Genomic DNA, 23,037 nt, shown 5'->3' with positions numbered 1-23,037 from the left:
GCCATTATTGTTGTTGTTGTTCCCATTGCCCTGGTTATTGTTGTTGTTCTGATTCTGGTTCAACTGTGGGCAATCGCGCTTGTAATGACCTTCTGCCCCACACTGGAAACATCCCCGATTTCCACGTTGTGGCTGCTGCTGCTGTGGGTTCTGAGGAGCTGGTGGTGGAAGTTGCTGATTCTGGTTTGCAGGTCGTGAGCTCCTGCAATCTTTGGCTTCGTGTCCTATCTTGAAACATCTCTGGCAACGTTCCTTGCGACACCTTCCACTGTGGTGCTTGTTACACTTGTTACATAGTGGGTGTACTCCCCTGTATCCACCCTGCTCCTGACTGCCAGATGATTGCTGACTCGGATTCTGGTAGTCATTCGTCCTGCGCTGCTGTGCTTGAGACTGTTCGGAATCCCCATCCCATTTCCGTTTGTTGTCGCTGGGTGTAGCAGTAGTAGCAGCTGAAGTGACTGTAGCAGTAGCGTTGACACGCTTAGGCAGTTTATTCTGATCCACTGCCTGGTCGGTGATGCGATGAGCGAGGCGTTGGATTTCCTGGATGTTTTCGAGGTTAGCCGACGTCACGTGGCTCTGAATCTCTGGCGCCAAACCCTTGAGATACAACTCAATGCGCTTGTATGGAGGGTCCACCATAGTAGGACACAGAACTGCCAGCTCGTTTGACCGTTTCGTATACGCTTCGATCTCCGACCCAATCATTTTCAGATTATACAGCTCGTCTTCCAGCTTGTGAATGTCTTCACGCGTGCAATACTCACGCTTGATGAGTTCCTTAAAATCGTTCCATGGGGTGGCGTTAGCAGCTGCCAACCCTAAGATTTGAACTTGGGCGTTCCACCAAGTTAGTGCTATTCCCTCCAAGGTGCCGGTGGCAAACTTGACCTTGCGAGCCTCAGGGCACTCGCACATCTCGAATACTGATTCTAGCTTCTCGAACCAGTGGAGGAGTCCAACCGCTCCTTCTGTGCCGCTGAAAGAGTTTGGACGACAGTCCATGAAATTCTTGAAAGTGCAGACAGGCTGCTGCGCGTGTTGACCTGCTTGAGCTGCTGCAACTGCCGCAGCAACTTGAGCTTGAACGAGAGCCTCTAGCTGGGCTTGAGTCATGTTGATTCGTCCAGACATGATCTTCATAGTAAAAGTAATGTAAATAAGAGTGGCTCGCGAGTAGGGCGATGACAGAAAAGTATGGGCATATAGGTGTTCTCATGTAATCAAAGCATGTGTATCTAAACGTAATGCGAGCAAAGTTCTAAGCAGTTCTAGCAAACAGGCAATAAACATAAACCTTATTACCTAAGATGTCGAGTCTTGCACGTGGAGCGAAGCGTCGTTGTGGATCGTTGAGAGCACTGTTCTGGTTATAGTCTGGTTTTAATAAAAACGTTTTCCCACATTAAAACCTAGTTCCCTATAACCAATGGCTCTGATACCAATCTGTCACACCCCCAAAATCCACACGCGGAGTATCACCGCTTGGAGGCGTGACATGACCAGGATCCTAACCACCAATCATATTGAACATGTAATATAATTAAGTATAGCGGAAGCATTTAAGTAATCCAAACAATAGTATGTTTGATTTAACATAAGTGTTGAAACATCATTCAAGATCCTTTGCCCACAACGACCTGCTCCTCCCTGTGCAAGCTCCATAATGTACCTAAGGTCCTGCAAGGCATGCAGCAAATAATCAACAAACTAGTTGAGCGAGTTCACAGAAAATAAGTTCAGTAATGGAGTAGTATAGCAAACATTTCGTTTGTTTATCTAGTCATGCATCGTATTAGTTCGTTCATTGTTCATGTATAGTATTGATTCGTATCGCGGGCCATTTCGGCATGTATGCGAAGATTGGGGAAAGTTCCCAAGTATTCTAGACTATGTATATTTGTATCGCGGCCACCCTGGCATGTGTGCGAAGTTTTAGTATATAGTTCGCGGCCTATCCAAGACATGTGTGCGAAGATCAGTCATAATATCGCGGCCAACCCCTGGCGTGTATGCGAAGATCAGTTCAATTGGTATACTAGTCTAGCCGTATCTTATCATTCACCACCCTCACCCTGAGGACTCATATCATTATGTTCTGTTAACTAAGTATGTACGTATAGTTTATTCAATCCCATTCCCACCCTGGGAACCCCATGCCTTGGCTGTGTGAACTCACCTTGGATTGCTCGGCAGATACACAAAGAGTACAGGTAGCAAGTAAATGATCTACCACGTCCTATCATGGTTTATTATGTAAGTCAGGTTCGGTTCAAGTATCGCACGTATGTATCACATAAGTTACCACGTTGCAAGCATACAAGGATTCATGGTAAACACGTACACGTATCGATAAACAATCTAAGTATTCGTCCCAACCATAACCCGGCCCAATAGTATTCACCCAAATAGCATGTCGGCCCAACAGGTAAGCAGTCCAATAGCATAACAGTCGTACGATTGGGCCCGTGACAAAGTAGGCCCAAAACAGTGTATGTGTAATAGCCGGTCTCGAGTCGCAACGGGGATCTCGAGTCGCAACCGGGTTACGAGTCACATCAGGAGATTACGAGTCGCAACAGTAGGTTGCGAGTCGCAATGGCTGGTCTCGGTTCATCATGGTCCGGTTACGAGTCGCAACGGGACTCGCAACCATGATTGCGGCTGATGTCGTTGTGGTCTCGAGTCGAGACTGTGGGTTCCCGACTCGCAATCTGAGTCGCAACCATGCGTGTAACAGCTTTTCCTGAATTCCTTAAATAACAATAACAACTAATCCGTGATTTCAGCAAACATATTCAGCAGTTTCGGAAACAGATCAAATACCGAAAATAACAGTTTCATAGCATCTTCAAATTAGCATCATTAACATATTCATGACAGCCTCAAGAACACGTAATCAGATCATCAAACAGACCTAAACCGAAACATGAATCATATTATTGAACTAGCATGCAACCTAGCCGGCTAACATATACTTGGACCGATTAATCATATACGCATCAAAACAATAACAGGAACATAGTGTCCGATTAACATCATGCAAACCGAATTGTATGAATATTATGACATCAAGAACCTTCATTAATAATCATAGCAAGAACCCTAGTTATCACATAATATCATCACAACCAATCAATCCGAAAGCATACAACATACATCATTCAACCAAGAAAACACAAACCACTAACCGATTGAAAGGAGAGTAGGATTGATCCGTGGACAATGATCTCCGATGGGGGAAAGTCCTTGGCTGCCTTCGGTTTGCGAAGAAGAGAGGGAGAGTTTGTGTGTGTTCTTGATTGCTAAGTTGTGTAAAACTAAAACCCTAGAGGTAATGTGTGTATATATGCGTGTGAAGGGAAGTGGGCCGAAACCCCCACTTGGGTTTCCTCATGGTCTCGAGTCCAACCATATGGACCGAGTGGGTTCTTATAAATGTTTCACTAATCGTTCAAGTAGTAACATATGCAATCACATTAAATCACGTAACATGTAACATTTAATCACTCACACAACCGTGTAACACAAAACATATCATGTATTCGTTCAAGTAACATAGTTCTGGAGTACGGGTTGTCACATTATCCCCAACTAATTGGAAATTTCGTCCCGAAATTTGGTATGCACTCACTGAGGAAGCTAGGTAAGTTTAATCGTTCACTGGTTTTTCCTGGGGTGTCACAGCGTACGTAATGTACGTTAAGACTAATTGTATTTGTACGATACACTTTCCGTATGTATTATATTGAAGGGGTATGGTCCCAAAAAGCCGCGCAAACCTCAGGGTGAAGTTGTGCGTGAGACCATACTCCTTATTTTAATATACTTTCCGTATGTATTATATTGAAGGGGTATGGTCCCAGCGAGACAAGGAGCATATCCGCTATGTTGTCCATTTCCGGCCCAAGGCCCATCAGCCCATATCCTCTTACACCTCTCCGGCTATAAATAGAGACCTCATTCCACAGGTTAAACATTCCATTCCCTCTACTCTCACTCTTAGCACTTAATTACTCTCAAAACAGTCGCTTATTCTCACGCCGGAGCCTGGTTAAGAGGGAAACCCCCACATTCCCCTCTTAACGAGTAACGGTGTTCTGTTTTGCAGGATTGATCCATCCAGTCGGAGCTCAAATATACATTAGAAGATTAACCATCATGATAGAAACATAAACCAAACTGATTAGTACCTTAATCAGTTCAGTGTTTCTTCATTGGCGCCCACCGGTTTTTTTCTATAACCACCTTCATCTTCTTTTATTTGAGCCTTTGACATCTTTTCTTCCTTCGACCATGGCTGGTCAAGGAACCATTCCAGAGTTCGGCTTCGGAGCCAACTCTAACGCAGCGTTGGGTGAAGGAATCCAAAACTTCCAAGCCCAGCAAATCGAAGAAATTGGTGAGGTCGACGGAACCAATACTGGGGGCCACGCGGGAGCATCACCCGCATCACTCAAGTGGTCACCCCAGGGAACAATGGAGAAGGACCTTCGAACACAGCGCCAGCTCAGAATGTTTCGGCATTACTAGGCTTACCAGAAGGCGAAACCCCAGCCTCGTGGTATGCAAAAAACATCGCCACTATCAATGCAGCGTACCAGTCGCTGATTGCGCAACAAGCAGTTTTGACGGCAGAACCGTCCTTAGTAACTCCCCCAAGTCAAGGAGCGCGCCAGATGCCGCCACCACCAAATCTCCAAGGCAGAATAAACAGGCCTCCCCCCACCAGACGTTTGAGCGTACACGACACGCGCGATAAAAGAGGGGAAACGGATAGTTATTACGACTATCCGTCAGCCCTTCAACGAGGCCCTGTTCACAGCCGGCTCACGCCGCGCAACATGAACAACGAATGGGAAGAAACAGACCCGAATGATCCGACTTGGGTAGATGACGAAGGTTCGTCAGTCTTTAACCGATTGCCAAAAAACCACGAGTACTTCAAGCCGAGACAGCACATCGGGTACACAGAAGAGGCTGAAAGAGATTTCCGCCTGGCATACCGACCAGCGGAAGCTGCGGAACACTCCAAGTTCATCCCGAAAATTGCACTCGCGCCGCTTTCACGAGAGAAGCTACCCCCGACTGTCGGGAAATTCAACGGATTGACTGATCCAGATGATCAAGTCAGAACATTCACAAGTGTAGGCTGCATGGGAGGTTGGAACATGCCCATGTGGTGTCACTTGTTTATTCAAACTCTTACCGGGGCGGCTCGCGCCTGGTTTGATAGCCTTCCGCCTGGGAAGATTAAATCGTGGGTAGATTTCAAGACACAGTTTTTGAGCTACTTCAGCCAACAACGTCGCTACCAGCGCGACACAGCCGAAGTAGAAGATATTTGGCGAAGAGATGGTGAAGGTCTGGAGGACTTCATCACCCGTTTTAATAAGGAATGTTTGGAGATAGGCGGCGTCAGTGAACAACTCATGTGTTGTCACTTTAAGAAGGCCATTCGCTATGATAGTCTCATTAGAACTATCATAGGTAAAGATGGAATGCCAAAGGAGTGGGATAAACTCATGGAGGCTGCAAAAATCGTCGCGCAAACCGAGGAGTCACTCGCTGGTAGCAAGAGTTATTACTCTGAAGATCGATTCTCTAGAGGAAACACGCGCGACAACAACAAACGCAACAAATACAAGAGTAACGACTGGAAGTCTGGGAGATCAAGAGGCCACGACGACAGGCCGCGCTACAGGGAAGACGCGCGTGAAACGATTGACCGAATCGGTTACAAGAAAGCGGTCAAAGACGACAATCGTGACAAGCACTGGACTCCGCTCACAAAAACGCCAAAAGAAGTATTGATGACGGAGAATCACGATTTCAAGGCTCCCAGGCCTATGCCAAACAAGAAGGGGCAAGACCCCAACTTGTACTGCGACTTTCATAAAGACTCGGGGCACTTGACCGATGACTGTTATAGTTTGCGCCAAGAAATCGAGAGAGCACTTAAAAGCGGTAAACTAAGCCATCTGGTGAAGAACGTGCGCAAAGAAACTCGTCAGCTCCAGCGCCATGATGAAGGGAACCACAAGAAAGTCCGACGTCTAGAAACTCACATGGTCAACGGACCTAGGTATAGCGCGAAAGAGAAAGGCAAGCGTCCATACGAGCCTTCATGGCAAGAGCAACAGGTCATTTTCCCGATAGTGCGCGGCGGTCCTCGTGCCACACGACCCGTCGTCATTACCGGTATCATCGGCCATTATGAAACGGAATACATATTCATTGATCCAGGAAGTACAGCAGACATCATTTACGAGCAGTGTTTCAACCAATTTGATGAAGAGGACAAGGCGAGACTCGAGCCAGTCGATTATCCCTTGTCCGGATTTTGCAACGAGATGGTCTTCCCACTCGGTCAGATCAGTTTCCCCGTCACACTTTCTGACGGAAAACATTCAAGAACAACAAATGTGAACTTCATGGTGATGCCAGTGAAATCGAGACATGATGTGCTAATTGGGAGGGAGACCCAGGGTGAGCTGAACATGGTAACTTCAACACCCCACTCTGCGATAGGGTTCCCAACCAAGACAGGAGTAGCAATCATCTATGCCAAAAAGGAGGTGATGTCAACTGAAGAAATGCGCCCAGCGAAAGCGGCGAAGGTTTCTACAACCGAGCCCGAAAAATGGGTCTTAAACCGCAAATACCCAGAGCAAACAGTGACAATTGGCCACGCCATTTCATCAGACATCCGAACGCGATTGAAGCAATTATTGTTCCGAAATATGGATATATTTGCCTGGACCCCGGCAGACATGACTGGTGTCCCGCGCAACATAACCGAACATTGCTTAAACACTTACCCCTCTGTTGAACCGAAGGTCCAAAGAAGGCGCAGCTTGGCAGCAGACAAAACGAAAGCAATGAATGAGCAAGTATGCGAGTTGCTCAAAGCTGGGATCTTGCGGGAGGTACGATATCAGAGTTGGGTTGCGAACCCGGTGATGGTTGAAAAGTCAAACGGCGGATGGCGAATGTGCGTAGACTATACTGATCTCAACAAGGCATGCCCAAAGGATTGCTATTCCTTGCCTGAGATCGACAAAAAGATAGATTCGCTCGCGCCATATAGATGGAAGTGTTTTTTGGATTGCTACAAAGGGTATCATCAAGTTCAGATGAAACTCGAAGATGAAGACAAGACAGCCTTCAGAACTGATCTTGGAATCTTCTGCTACACAAAGATGCCTTTTGGCCTAAAAAATGCTGGCGCAACATATCAACGGTTGATGGACAAGACCTTCGCAGGAGACATCGGAAAGCATATCGAAGTTTACATCGATGATCTAGTGGTTAAAAGTCCCGAAGAGGACCAAATGTTGAAAGACATCGAAAAAACGTTCAATTCATTGCGCAGTGTAAATATGAAGCTGAATCCAGCTAAATGCTCCTTTGGCATGGAAGAAGGGAAGTTTCTAGGCTTCATTGTCACAAACGGCGGTTTCAAAGTGAATCCAGAGAAAGTACAGGCTATAGAGCGAATGTCCTCACCGCGAACCATCAAAGAGATGCAACGACTGGCCGCGCTTAATCGTTTTCTCTCCAATCACGCCGCGAAGTCGTACCCCTTCATTAGCACGTTGCGCAATTGTGTGAAGAAGCAGGAGTTCAAGTGGACACCCGAGGCCGAGACAGCTTTTCAACAAATGAAAGCGTGTCTGATCGAACTCCCTACCCTGACTGCACCGTTCGAAAAAGAACCACTAGTACTGTACTTGTCCTCTTCAGACAGGGCAGTGGGGTCGGTATTGTTAGTGGAGAGAAACGGAGTCCAAACTCCAATTTATTACGTCAGCAGGGTACTCACTGACCCAGAAACAAGATATTCCACGATGGAAAAATTGGTTTCTTGCACTGCTACACGCCTCCCGAAGGCTGTGCAGGTATTTTACAGGCCACGTGATAACCGTGCTTACCAACTTCCACATTGGCACAATATTGCAAAAGCCTGAGACATCAGGCAGATTGGCAAAATGGGCCATTGAGCTGGGAGGCCATAACATCTTGTACAGGCCACGTCCAGCCATTAAGGGTTAGGTCCTAGCCGACTTCGTCACAGAAGTGCCGACCGATAAAATCAAAGAATGTGAGCTGATAGAGACTCTTGAGAAAGACGTGACTGATGAGACTTGGATGCTTTATACTGATGGAGCATCAAATGAAGATGGCGCTGGAGCAGGATTGCGCCTGGTGAGCCCCGAGAATCATTAATTTACTTACGCCATCAAGTTGGACTTTAAAAACACCAACAACGAGGCGGAGTATGAAGCATTTCTGGCAGGCTTACGCCTCGCCATCAAAATGGGAGCCAAAAGCTTACGAGCACATGTCGACTCACTCCTGATAGCCAGCCAAGTCAATGGCATATACGATGCAAAGGGTGAAGTCATGGCTCTATATCTGGAACAGGCAAAAGAATTGCTTCAACAATTCAAATCTCACAAGGTTATCCACATCAATCGCTCGGAAAACAAGCCAGCTGATGCTTTAAGCAAGCTTGCTTCGACTTCGTTTCAGCACCTTGCAAAAGACGTAAGAATAGAAGTACTCAAAAATCCATCAGTACTGTTGCGTCAAGTGAACGTGATTGAGATGGGACAACCATCCTGGATGACCCCCATAATCCAGTATTTACAAGAAGGGATACTCCCCGAAAACAAGGCAGAGGCAAGGAAGATTCAAAACAAGGCCCTGCAATACGAAATGAATGGCGGTATTCTGTACCGAAAATCCTTCTTGGGACCACTACTGCGCTGTGTGGACCCCCAAGATGCGAACTACTTGATCAGGGAGATCCACGAAGGGATCTGCGGCATCCATGCAGGACCGCGCATGGTTGTCGCGAAGATCATGAGCGCCGGATATTACTGGCCAGGGATGCATGTCGATGCCCTGAATGAGATCCGCAAATGCGACTCCTGTCAGCGACACTCTCCAAAAACCCTGCGCCCCAAGAACGACCTTATCCCTGTATCTACTGCATGGCCTTTCCAGCAGTGGGGAATCGACATGGTGGGACCCTTCCCAGAGGCTTCTGGCGCCGTCAAATTCATAATAGTAGCCGTCGATTACTTCATGAAATGGGTGGAAGCCAAAGCCCTCGCGTCAACTACAGCTATGATGGTGCGCAAGTTCATTTGGGAGCACATCATATGCAGATTTGGCCTCCCGCTCAAGATTGTAACCGATAATGGCACCAACTTTGCGTCAGAAGACCTCTAGAAGTGGATGAAGGAGATGAAAATCAAACACACTTTCACATCCGTTGCGCATCCTTAAGGCAACGGACAGGTGGAAAGCGTGAACAAGTGCATTGTCGAGGGGATAAAGGCCCGACTGGGCACAAGGCGAAGAGGTTTGGTAGATGAGCTCCCGAGCATCTTGTGGGCTCATCGAACCATGCCAAAAACTAGTACCGGCGAAACCCCTTTTAGCTTAGTATATGGCTCAGAGTCGGTTATCCCGGCAGAAGTCGGCCTACCCTCCCCGCGCTTGGCAGCGATCAACGCAATCGACAATGAAGCGGAGAGACGTTTTGACTTGGACTTGTTGGAAGAAAGGCGCGAAATCGCGCGAATCAGGGAAGCCAAGTACAAGACCCAACTGGAAAGGTACTACAACACAAGAGTCCGCATTTGTACCTTTACTCCAGGAGAATACGTCTTCCGAGATAATGAAGCGTCAAATGCGGAACGTCCAGGAAAGTTAGCACCCAAATGAGAAGGCCCATATCTGATCCACGAAGTGCTAGGCAAAGGGGCTTACAAGTTACGCACCCTAGATGGCTACATCCTACCGCGAACATGGAATGCGCAACAACTGCGCAAATGCTATATGTAACTTACTTCGGCCATGCGCCTTTTTACGTTTCTATGTTAGCTATACGCCGTTTGCAATTAATGTATGTTGGCCTAAGCGCCCGTTTCCGAATTAATGAAAGCATACGACATGTTTTCTATTACTTCTTTCGTTACAAATGCATGTTAAACTTCTAATTAGTGCGAAAACACTCCAGCAACTTAAAGATTATCAAACGAGAACCGCCCCAAGGTCCTCCGCGAACAAAGCGCGAGACCGGGCAATTCCACTTTACCTAAAGAGACTTCCATTTATTCGAGCTAATTTAACCTAAGTTTTTGACAATAATGCAATAATTGTAACGGGAAGACACAAATACAATTCATGTAATGTAAAACATGCGCAATAGCGCAACGTTGTACAGTCAAAATACAAGAAGAAATTACAAGGCACAAAGCCTATCGACAAAGCCTATTCTAGTTCATCATGTTGTTCACCATCATCATCGCCATCATCATCGTTCCCACCATCATCATCGCCATTTCCACCATCATCGCCAGCTGTTTCCTCCTCATCCGATAACTCCACAGTCACTGGGGGATCAAGAATGGCCTTAAGACGCTGACACCAGTCGTCTTTCTTTAAAGCCTCCATGACCAAATCCATCACAGGCAAAGTAAGATTGTCATAAGCATCCTCAGCACGCGTAAGCGCAGCATTCGCCTGGTCGGTCACCGAGCAATGGCTCACATCAAACTTTGTCCTAGCATCTCCTCAACGTGTTGGGCACATTCCAGATAGCCTCCTTGATGACCCACTGCGCGCGCAGAATCTGTAAGAGCAGCGACAGCGCGATCCAGCTCACCAGCATTGAGGATAGAGTTGGCAACCTATAACGAGAACCGCATATTAGGACCAACTAGCAAATCAGGCATGCAAAAATATGCAAGTACAAACTTACCAGCACTACTCCACGAGTGCGCATCCATTCAGCCTCAGACACAAGCGTGTCAATGATGCCTTGGGCCTCCGAGTAGTTGGTCTGAGCCACATTCAGAGCGGCAGCGCTGACAGCACGCGCCTCTTCAGCAGTGGCAGCCTTAACCCTCTCCGCCTCGAGGTCGATCTCCAAGGACTCGCATTTGTCAATCTGATCATTCAGACGGCGTTTAAGCTCAGCGATCTCGACATCCTTGGCCAGGAGATCCTTATCCTTGCTGGATAGTTGCACCTTTGTCTCAGCCAACTCAGCCTGAAAAGCGACAAAAGATTTAAGCTATTTTAAAAACAACATAGCAAGGAAAAGTAAAGTGGTAAACTAACCTCCATCTGCTGCTTGGCAGCCTTCTCAGCCTGCGCATCTTCAACTTTCGCGGTCAGCTCAGCAACTTTTGCTTCAAGATCAACAATCTTGTTCCGAGCCGCGAAGGCGCGCTCATTATCCCTCTCACATATACGCTTGAACTCGGCCTTCTCCTTGGCCAATTGCTGTTCAGCAGTGTAGAGTTTATTTTTAAGGCCCTCGCGCCCCCATTCCTCGGCCTTCTTGTCTGCATCAAACTTGGCCTTCTCCTCATCAAAGGTGGCCTTGGACTTCTCAAACTCAGCGATACGCTTTAGCATCCGCTCGCGATAACCCTCCCTGTCTGCCCGCTCCCTAACCATCGTTCGCCACTCGCGAACTATCTGATGGTTGGCGGCGTGAGCATTAGCTTCTCCAAGCACGAAAGTTCGATACAACATTTCATGGGTCTTTGCCCTCTGCCGGTTAACCTCTCCAGGAGTAAACGAGTTCGAGAACCAATCACGGCAGGGCCCGAATTCCTGAAATGTATCCTTTTGCTTCAAACTCCAGGGAGCTTGGTGAGGAGCATCACCGCGTTCTTCCTCGGTATAACTTTTATAATATATATCACCAACGGTGTCCTTCGCCCCAATAACGTTTGGGTTATAGCCCCCAGCTCCACCAAAACTCGCACCACTAGAGGTATACCGACTCGACCCCTTGGAAATATGTATCTTTAACGGTCATAGGCCTCAACATGCGCGAGGTGGGTAGGTTTGACGACTTCAGACCCTTGCCTCCTCTCAGAACCCCTAACGACCTCAGACTCTTGAACATTGGCAGGTTTGTCCATAGCCTTCTTTTGTTCTTACTCCCTCACCAACTCGAAGGCTCTCTTCTCCTCCTCAGCCTTCTTTCTCTTCTCCTCCTCAGCATTCTTCCTCTTCTCCTCTTCAACCTTCTTTTTCTCTTCCTCAGTTTTTTTCTTCTTATCCTCCTCAGCTTTCTTCTTTTTCTCTTCCTCCTTCTTACAACGTTCCTCAGCTTTCCGCTGCGCGTCAACAGCTTTCACCACGTCTTGTTCAGCAATATGCTTCTCTTTAGCAGACTCATCACCAGCAGTCTGAGAAGACTTGATCGTAATTTTCGGACTCTTCGGCTCTGGCTCAGTAAACGTGACACCCTTCTCAGGGGTCTTCTTCTTGATCTCTGCGGGAAATAAAACAAATAATTAAGCAAGGAAGATAACTAAAGGGAGAGAAATCAGGAGCTTACCAGGAGAGAACTTGTACAGAGAGCGCAGTTTGCTCGTCTTCCCAACCAAGGGAAGCACGTCAACAATCGGCGCAGAGCCCACACCAGCTGTGGTCTCACTCCTAACTCTTTTTTTACCAACCAACTGGGCAGCAGCATCTTCTTCTTCTTCTTCAATTTACTCTTCATGCACCGAAGGGGTCGCGCCAACATCAGGGTTACGAGAACTCGCGCTTCCAGAACTCTTTGAGCTACCCGCTCCAGTCTTTACATCAGCTGTGCGTGATAAGCCTTCAAGTGAGTCACTTATTATCACATAATCGTTTAAGTCACTCTGTCGAAGGCGAAGAGTACCTTTAACAGCGGCAGCGGTTGCGCGACTACTACCAGCCCCCTTGCTGGTCACCTCCGGACCCGCTTTAACTGTTTTCTTCTTCAGGGGTTTTTTCTTCTTCTCTTCCGGGTCAATCCACAAGTCGCGCAACACACCTGCAAATATATTAGACCACGAACTTAGCTCGCCGCTGGAAGACCCTACAGACTCCTCGCTGGAAAGATAGACAACCTCTTTCCCAGCAGAAGTCACAGAGCGCAAAGGACGAGGTTTAGGAAGTTGCGCACCTTCAGTCGTGGTAGGCGGCGTGGTAAAGGCATCAGCAACAGGGTACATAAAATTGCCTCTGATTTGTTCGTAACAACTCTCCTCATCCTCGCGCAATAGGCGCACGCCTATAGATCCACCAAATGTAGCGAAGGCCGCTTGATATAGTTGCGCCTCTACACGTCCAAATAACATAAGTAACAATAAAACAAACACTTGAAACAAAGAAAAGGAAGAGAATCACTGACCCTGATCGCCGATCTTCAAGACAGGCTCCTCTTTACTTTCTGGTGACCACTGGTCACTCATCCGCGCGGCCACCAGCACATTTTCCCCAAATACCCGATTCGGGGTAGGGGTTAACTGTTGATACCACAAGGCTTGCTTGGGGATCGGAAGATCTTCCTTCAACACTGCTTCAGTCCAGTCCCTGAAGGGCATGGCAATCGGAAGTACCTCTTCCCGAATAAAGAAGAACTTGAGTTTCCAGTCGTGGAAGCTCTTTGGAGGGTTTAACAAGATCTTCTTTACAGCACCACGGCTGGCAAAGGAGAAGAAACCCATCGTCCTTTGCAGTTGGTAGAAAGCCCGGAATTTCTCCACAGTCCGCTCGATGCCATTAGATCGGCATAAAAACTCAAAGTGACGAACCCTAACCATCCCAGGAGGGCTCATCTGAGAAAGATGGAAGTTGGAATGGTGTAGTATACTCCCCATAAAGTTCGTCGCCGGTAACCTAAAGTTACCTTAAAGAAAGAAGTCTTCATACAAGGTGATGTAACCCGACGGTGCATCGGCCGCAGTCTGGCCCTGAGCCGGATACCGTGCATCCCACTCCGGTGGAAACCGGAAACTCCGAACAATCTGTTCGAATAGCCCAAGATCCCACTTGAGAACGGGAACAGGACCCTCCTCGGAAGAAACAGCCTCCTGGTGTTCCTCAGTCATGGTAATGCAAGTTGTAAGTTTCTGAAAAATCTTAAAGATTTGAAGAAAATCTTGAAGATGTGAAGAAAATCTTAAGATTCAAAGAGATAAAAATGAGAGAATGGGAAAGCAACGAAGAGAAGTGAGAACCTCTCACATCTCTTCGGATATATATACCCATCGCATTTAATGCGATGGGTAAACGTGCCGCTTTCGCCGCTAGCCTAACCAATGAGAGATTGCCACGTCAAGCGGAAAAGCAGGGGTGACGGTTACCACGCGCGCGTGGGCCTCACTCTCCTGACACGAAGTGCAACCGTCGCAGTCGACATGATGACATCCGTGCCAGGGGTCAACTCAAACGTCGCACTTAACGACTTATCCTACCAACTTGCCAGAGTTCAAATTTCGAAGTTTCCCGCCATAAAATTACAAGTAACTTCAGGCAAAAGTTACCAGGGCCGCGCAAGCTAACACCGCCTTAGCAACACCTCGCGCCCGATCAAATACCCAATGAACCACTTGGAACCTGCCCGGATAAGCTGCGCAGTTGAAAACAACAATTTTACAAATCGCCACACCAACCAAAATCAAGAGAGCATTCCCCTTCTACTTTTATTTTTCTAAGTCCAGAGCTCCAACCACTTGCGTTGCGCATGGTGCAGCACTGGACTGAGGGGACTTGAAGGGGTATGGTCCCAAAAAGCCGCGCAAACCTCAGGGGGAAGTTGCCCGTGAGACCATACTCCTTATTTTAATATACTTATTACTGAGAGCCCCGCGCGACTTACACCACTTCCCGATTTGTGCCGCGCGAGGCCTAGCCCTCAAGGAGCTCAGATATCAGCACTTAGCATAAATAAAGGAACACATGGGCATACTAACCCTGCGCGGGTTAGTTACATGCCCAGCAAGAACCACACAAGAGGGAAGCGCGAGGCTATCTCCAGTGGTACACAAGGTACAAGTGGCAGTGAAAAGAGCCAATGAACGTCCAGCAGGGTCTGGTCAATCGTGTGTCACGATCGCCTGACGATAAGTACATAAGGACGCCTACGTGGCACCAATCAGGGGACGGAGACAACTGTCCCACGATCTCCACTTGTCTGCTGATGGCAGAAAGACAGCAGGGCCGACAACAATGACACGTGGCTCCAATCAAGGTGCGCCAGCACCAAAGAACTTCTAGAAGCCACTAGACGGTCGACACCAACGAGACAAGGAGCATATCCGCTATGTTGTCCATTTCCGGCCCAAGGCCCATCAGCCCATATCCTCTTACACCTCTCCGACTATAAATAGAGACCTCATTCCACAGGTTAAACATTTCATTCCCTCTACTCTCACTCTTAGCACTTAATTACTCTCAAAACAGTCGCTTATTATCACGCCGGAGCCTGGTTAAGAGGGAAACCCCCACATTCCCCTATTAACGAGTAACGGTGTTATGTTTTGCAGGATTGATCCATCCAGTCGGAGCTCAAATATACATTAGAAGATTAACCATCATGATAGAAACATAAACCAAACTGATTAGTACCTTAATCAGTTCAGTGTTTCTTCATATATTAACCTCTTTAATTGACAATAAATATGTAAAATATCATCTGTTTTCTCTTTATACATAGGACAACTCGATATAATTAATACTATATAGACGTAAATTGATTATTTTTTCAATAACCTGAATCTATATATTCATGTTGATCCGGGTCCTTTTTACCGACCCATCTTAGCCCAGTCATATATTTCTTTGAATTTGCCACTTCGCAGTTGTAAAACAAGTTATCCACACGTACAAAATATCAAAAGACGGTTTGAAAATCAAAACCCTTATATAGCATCCTACAGAATACAGATGTTTACAAGATAATTTATTTTAGGACAAATCCAAACAAAATCAATATTGTCTTAAAATTTTGAGAATACGCAAGCATGTATTTCCAGAAAAAAAATTGAACATTTACGGATCAAAATTTAACTAGGTGGCATCCAAGTATAGAAAAAAATTCGCTTATAATTTTTTTTACTGGTAAAAGTTAACATCATTTAGAAAAAAAAAAATCATGTAGAATTGTTCGATAAGAAAGGATTATAAAACGGGTAGTTTTTTACCTGATACGGAGATGCTCTTGATGTTCCTTTACACCTTAGCCTCTGCAACATCAATAACTTGCATTTTAGTTTGTGAAGTCCTCTAGCATAATTTTTAACTAATAACAATATTATATATAATTGTTGTTTTAAATGCATAAAAAGCATTAGTTTTTAAAACTAAATCAAATATTATTAAAAGTGTAAACTTAACAGTTATTCATAAGATAAAAAAATATTCACCAAAATAATCATCATGACCAATAAGTTTGATAAAATAGTTTTTGCTTATTTTTTACAAAATATCTCAAGACCTTTTTTAAATTAAAAAAAAAAAGTGTTTCAGCCAACTAGATGCTTGCATATGGCACACCCGGTTACGCCGGATTTTCTCTTGAATACCGTCTGTCGAATACCCAACCTCCGGCTGACGTAGGTTAGATCTTCGCTGACGTAGAGAGCTCCTGTCCTTGCTTGCTACAAAATAATAAACCGTTAGCCTCGCCAGGGGGGACCCCGGGAGGGGGATCCGTGACCAAGCTCCGGCGTGAGAATAAGTAAACTTGCCGGATGAGGAAGAGGAACGTTTTCCGATGAAGGTATTCACCGGAGAGTTCCTATCTTGGTGTGAATCTAATTAATGTGTTGTGTGTAGTAAATACAAGGAATGTTGGTCGGAGTTAATGAGAAGAATAAATGAGAGTAGTAAATGAGAATAATGGCCGGAGATGATACCTTCCTTGGATCCTTCTTCCTTTCTTATATAATGACATGCCCTTATCTTTGTTAAGGATTCTCTCATGCATGATCCGACGGTTTTTGGGGGTTCTTGGGAAGGTCAGACATGTGTCTGACCCCCAACGGTAGGATGATCCTCTTCATTAATGATCCGTCGGATAAGTACAGTGACTTAGACCGGAGCCGCCTCTTGTCATGCATTTAATGAGCCCTGTCTTCCTTAGCTGTTTCCCGCCCATTTATACATAGGAGAAACCTTAGTGAGTAAGGTTATTATGACCGGTGGGCTTTTTAAATAATTGGGCTTCTAGATAAAAAGGCCCAAAGCGGGTAAAGTGGGTTTACCCACTGGCCCATCGTCAAGTCATCTTTAGTCCCTGGTTCTGAGACCCGAGGCTCATGATCCAGGGCTGAGCCATAACCGTTTAAAGAGTGGTTTCTTCTAGTGGGTCCCTCTGGGATCGGTTATAATGAGCCATCTTCACTAATCATTACATCGCCGGTCTTATTAAAGCGGGAGTTAACCCTTTAACAACACGTGTTCTTTATTTTGAATTTTGAAGAGACAACTGACGTGACGGTTACCTGCAAGTCAGTCGCGTCTCTTTAAATACCCTATTCCTCTTTTCCGGTTTCTCACTCAAACATTTTCAAACCCTCTTTTCCTTCTCTATGGTACTCCTCTGTGATTACCCCTTCTTCTCCGATCATGAGTCGCTGTGGACGCTCATCCCACTACAAAAAAAATGTCATTTAGTGACATACTAAAAGTGCCACAAAACAACAAAAAAGTGCCACTAAAAACACCTGTAGAAATGGGTGGCACACAAAAAAAGTGCCAGTAGAAGCGCTGACGCTAAAGCCTTTTAGTGGCACTTTTTCAATCTGCCGCACAAAGTATATAAGCTTTTAGTGGCACTGTTTTTTCCATAGTCACCTAATTCGCGGTTCGCTCCGGTTCGGGTACGCGGTTGGGGTTCGCAATTCGCTAGTTGGGACGAATTCGGTTCGAAAGGGGGTAGGTTCATTTCGGTACGGTCCGGTACGGTTCGGTTCGGTGTACCATTCCGTTCCGTTCGGTATACACAAATTAAAACAAAAATTACTAATTTTATAAATCCAAATAAGTAAACAGCTTGAAAAGTTTTAGGTTAAATTTGAAAAGGTAAAAATATAGAGATTTGAGGATGAAATATGTAACTTAATAAAAAAGCTTTAGGTTAATATTTATAATAACATAAACATAAAGGATGAAATATGTAAATAAAAGAGGTTTTAGGTTAAAAGAGATGAAAGAAACGCAGCCTCCAACTCCATCTTCTCTTCCATTTTCACTAGGGTTCATCATTATCACAGGTAAGGTTTAATTTTTTCATCTTCATCACCATTCGCTGAATTGATGAACATGATGCGCTGAATTGAGCGAATTAGGTGACTATGGTACTGGCGTCGTATCCAACCCTAATACGTATTGACCCTTAAAATTCGCTATTATTGCAAACGGAATTCAGTGAATTGGTGCAGGTAATTCGCAGAATTGAATGGAATGAAACGCTGAATTCATGGAGTGAATTCACGAATTCGAACCGTATTATACGAAAACGAATTCCGTATGGTACGAAACGTACCAATACGAAATTCGCCACTTTTCTAGCGAATTAGGTGACTATGGTTTTTTCTGCCACTACTAACTTTTGGGTTTTTAGTGACACATATTTTTTGCCACAAAAAATCACATCAAATTATTTATCATATTAATTTTTTATTGATTACAATTATTATTCATTTACATTAAAAAATAAAAATAAATTTGTAAAATGGAGAAATCATAATAATATAATCAATTCAATTAAAATGTTCTATCAATCATCTTCCAAAGATTCCAAATGTTTGCAAAGAAAAAAACTAATAAGTGTCAACCTAAGTCTAAATATCAAACATAAAAAACAGATCAAAAGATATTTTTACATATGAGATAATGTGCATAATGTTATTTTCAACTTTGGATTGAGATGTGTTAAAAAGAGTGATTTTACATTTTCGGCTAGTGCAAAAGAGCAGGAATGCACAAATCATTAATAGTTGACTAAAGTAAAGGAAAAAAAAGTCAAAGTTACCTTAAAATAAGTTATGTGGCATGGAAATATATACTATAGTTGATGAATTAGCATGAAAATAAGTGAAAGTTCACCCGAAAACGCGTTCACATAAACTATAAACTTCCTCCTGCATAAAGAAACAAAAGAAAATATAAAATGAATATAGTTGATGTGGCGAATTAGCTATCAAGCAGTGCATTATAACTTATAGATAAGAGTTATAAATTTGGACCCATTATCTATTACGAACGTTAAATTGGATTATGTAAAATCTCAAACTATGCAGTTAAATACTGTAAAATATCAGATATCAGTCAAGGAACGATATTTGAGATATGTTATCACGGTGGGATAACGGTGCGCTATTGGTAATTTTATTATCACACAGAATTTATATATATAACAATTTAACACTAACAATTGAGGATACTCTCCTACCATTAACAAGTTAACCTTTTGCAACTTACAAAACACTATCAATTGTAGAAAGTAAAAACTGATTAAGACATGAAGCACCAACATATTAAGACTTAAAACACTAATAACAGCAATAAGAAGAAAGACGAATAGTAGAACTAAGAAAAAAGGTACTAATATCAAGAAAATCGGTGATATATGAGTCAAATATTTATCAATATTGCGAATAATATCGGTACCGATATTCTGACCGGTATTTTAAATTACTGTTGTAATCATATTGTAAACATCATCAACGTATTAACTATTTATATAATAATATATAAATTACTGTTGTAATTATATTGCGTGAAAAAGATGTACTTGTCGGCAAGATGATAGGCATCCCAACACGGGTGAAGGGTTGTAGCTGCGTCATAAATGCACGGTCCCTTCTCCAAATGAACCATCCAATAAAGCGCTTGCTTTTGATAGGGACGAGATCACACGATAAAGCACTAGGAGGTTCCATTTTCTAACACAAAATAAATATATTTGTTAACGTCTTCAGATCACTTTTAATACACAAGGTTATATAACAGAATTTAAAATGATACCTCTAACTCAGAGTCATTTGCAACACCCACGATATTGTCGAGATTGTTATCAGAGATATCTCTTCGTTTTCCCTGTACGTGTGTCCTCACATCAGTCATTTCAATGTCAGTTTAACACCTCACACAGTCCATATGATTTTGGCGAATACCGACTCATACCGCCCGTATGAAACATAATGGCCCGTATGATCTATCAATATAACAAGTCATACGACCATTTTAACCTATCATACATACGGCCTGTATAACCATAAGTCCACACTGTAATCTTTATTTAGCATTTCCTAAGAAAACATATAAAAAGACATCAGACATATACCTCCCCAGAAGCCACAGTAGAAAACCTCACAATCTCCGAACACGCAACTGGCTGCCTACCCCTCCCGCCACCGCCAAATTTCTCTGGTGGGGGACCGGTCAACGATCTCTCCATCGGAAACGTAAACTTCACGTGCTCCCCGACCTTTATCTTACTCCCTTTACACGTAGACAACCCAGCCACTTCGAACAACCAACAAACCACAACATACTAGATGGCACGAATTCGCTACGATCCGGTACGCTATTCTGGTACGTTGTACCATTTATAATGTTAATTTTATATTTTTTGTGTATAAGCTTATAAGTTTTACCTGCTCTTTCGAGGTTACTAGCTCTTATATAGAGTTAGGATAGTGAGATAAAAGTAATCTAGGCTTACATTCCAATCATAAGGACGGGTCATACTTTTAGTTGAGGTTTTGTCTGTATTAAGCATGTTTGTTATTTTGGATCAAAGTGGTATGTTTATTTCTCATAAAAAAGCATTTATAAACCGACCCGAAACCCGTTCTGACCGAGACCCATTTTGACCCGAACCCATTCCTACCCGAACCAAAACAACCCTTTTTTAATTAACCCATTTTGACCCGAACCCATTTTGACACGCCACCTGACCCGACCCACTCGTTTTGCCAAGTTTAATTTATACTTCATTAAAAAATCTCATTCCACCACTTAACATGTAACAGCATATATCAAATGAAATTTGTTATAGATTAAAATTTGTTACATCTTGTGGTTGTTAAAACCTAAAGCAAAGAAACGATTGTTTACCTTAATCGCTTGGTGCCTGTAATGCCTACATCTAAAGTCTACGAAGTAGACCCAAATCCGTGAAACAAAGAAGCGCAATCAAGCATATCAACGCTAATACGTGTTCACATCCAACATCCGTGTCGTGAAACCGAACCGTCTAACAGAAAAACAAATAGGATTAGGGTTTTGAACCCAAGCGCATCAAGAAACAGAGGAACAAACATGTCAAAATCTAAATTAAGCATTTTTAACAGAAATTCAAAGATTTTCCTTTCAAATAACAACTTGGGAATCATACCTACAGTAATATAAAATTCATGATTTTGTTCATGTAAATAGATAAAACCCTGAGTTGGAAATCAAACAACCACAAAACAGAGTTACTCAAGAAAACACGAACCAGCTATAAATTAAATTATTATCAGAAACTCCTGCTATACTCTATGGCGGTGGTGGATGTAGGTTAGATTAACCATGCGGTTTCCTAAGCAAATCAGAGCTGATGTACTTACCGGAATTGACTCGAAGCATCCTATCGATGAAGTGCAAAATAACCCTCGTCATCTGTTGTACCGGAACAGAACACCGCCATCCCTTACCGCACTGGTGACCCATCGGAACTCAGCTCCACATCCAAACATACTCCATACCTAGCGCATGCATCAGATATGTTGTTTGCCCTAGTGTTTCAGAACCACGAATCAAGATTTGGAAATGAATGCTCAGATGGAAATGAACTATGGAGAAATTCCTGACAACTTCAAAGCTTTGAGAGGGAATTTGGGAAAATTTGGGTTTGTGGGAACCTATGGCAGATTAAAGATAGTTGGGGCAAATTTTGAGAGGGAGTTCAAAATTTTTGGAGGATATTAATGAGTAAATTGTCATTTTAGTCCTTGAGTTTTGTCTAAATTTACCATTTTAGTCTAAATAGTTTTTTTTGCCTCTAGGTCCCTGATTTTTCTCTTTTGTTGTCATTTTGACCACATACACTAACTCCATCCAAAAACTCCATCTTTAACCAGAGGTATTTTGGGGATTTTCATTTTAAATGTTTTCAATTGACATTTTGATCCAATTCCAAAAAATAAAAGAATTCCAAAAATTCAAAAAAATTCCAAAAAATTCTAAACTGACACTGTTTCAACGTGAACTGTTTCGACCCGAAAAAATCTAAAAAATTCCAAAAATTTCGAGCTGAACCGTTTCAACGCGAACCGTTTCAACCCGAACCGTTTCGAGCTGAACCGTTTTGACCCGTACCGTTTCGAGCTGAACCGTTTCGAGCCGAACCGTTTCCAGCCGAACCGTTTCGAGCTGAACCGTTTCGACGCGAACCGTTTCGACCCGTACCGTTTCGACCCGAACCGTTTCGAGCCGAACCGTTTCGAGCCGAACCGTTTCGAGCCGAACCGTTTCGACCCGAACCGTTTCGAGCTGAATCGTTTCGACGCGAACCGTGCCTCGAAACGGTATGGGTCGAAACGGTTCAGCTAGAAACGGTTCGGTTCGAAACGGTTCATCTAGAAACGGTTCGGCTCGAAACGGTTCAGTTCGAAACGGTTCAGCTCGAAACGGTACGGGTCGAAACGGTTCAGCTAGAAACGGTTCGGTTCGAAACGGTTCAGCTCGAAACGGTTCGGTTTGAAACGGTTCAGCTTGAAACGGTTCAGCTCGAAACGGTTCAGCTCGAAACAGTTCAGCTCGAAACGGTACGGGTCAAAATGGTTCGCGTCGAAACGGGTCAGCTCGAAACGGTTCGGGTCGAAACGGTTCGCGTCAAAACGGCTCAGCTCGAAACGGTTCGGGTCGAAAGTGTTCGTGTCGAAACGGTTCAGCTCGAAACGGTTCGGGTTCGAAACGGTTCGCGCCGAAACGGATTTTTTGTATTTTTTTAGAATTTTTTAGAATATTTATGATTTTTTAGAATTTTTATTATTTTTTAGAATTTTTTGGATTTTTTTTTATTTTTTGGAATTTTTTTGATTTTTTGGAATTGAATCAAAATGGCAATTGAAAACATTTAAAGTGAAAATCCCCAAAATACCCCTGGTTAAAGATAGAGTTTTTAGATGGAGTTAGTGTATGTGATCAAAATGGCAACAAAAGGGAAAAGTCAGGGACCCAGAG

The 23,037-nt window shown here is 44.0% G+C and overlaps 1 protein-coding gene across 1 annotated transcript in view; it reads right to left on the bottom strand.

Annotated features, from left to right (window-relative positions):
- LOC110929000 (arginine decarboxylase) overlaps positions 1-21,761 on the bottom strand; it is a 31,245-nt gene extending 9,484 nt beyond the window's left edge. The window contains exons 1-8 of the mRNA XM_022172089.2: positions 21,420-21,761; positions 20,926-21,064; positions 20,150-20,397; positions 19,831-19,902; positions 19,598-19,748; positions 18,836-18,944; positions 16,716-17,453; positions 16,002-16,043 (exon numbers count right to left, since the gene is read on the bottom strand). The gene's annotated coding sequence lies outside the window, so the exon portion shown is untranslated. The remainder of the gene's footprint in view (positions 1-16,001; positions 16,044-16,715; positions 17,454-18,835; positions 18,945-19,597; positions 19,749-19,830; positions 19,903-20,149; positions 20,398-20,925; positions 21,065-21,419) is intronic.
- Positions 21,762-23,037: the final 1,276 nt, after the last annotated feature.

This window comes from Helianthus annuus, chromosome 3 (genome assembly GCF_002127325.2).
Source record: "Helianthus annuus cultivar XRQ/B chromosome 3, HanXRQr2.0-SUNRISE, whole genome shotgun sequence".
Lineage (NCBI taxonomy): Eukaryota > Viridiplantae > Streptophyta > Magnoliopsida > Asterales > Asteraceae > Helianthus > Helianthus annuus.
This window is presented reverse-complemented; position numbering and strand designations above follow the sequence as displayed.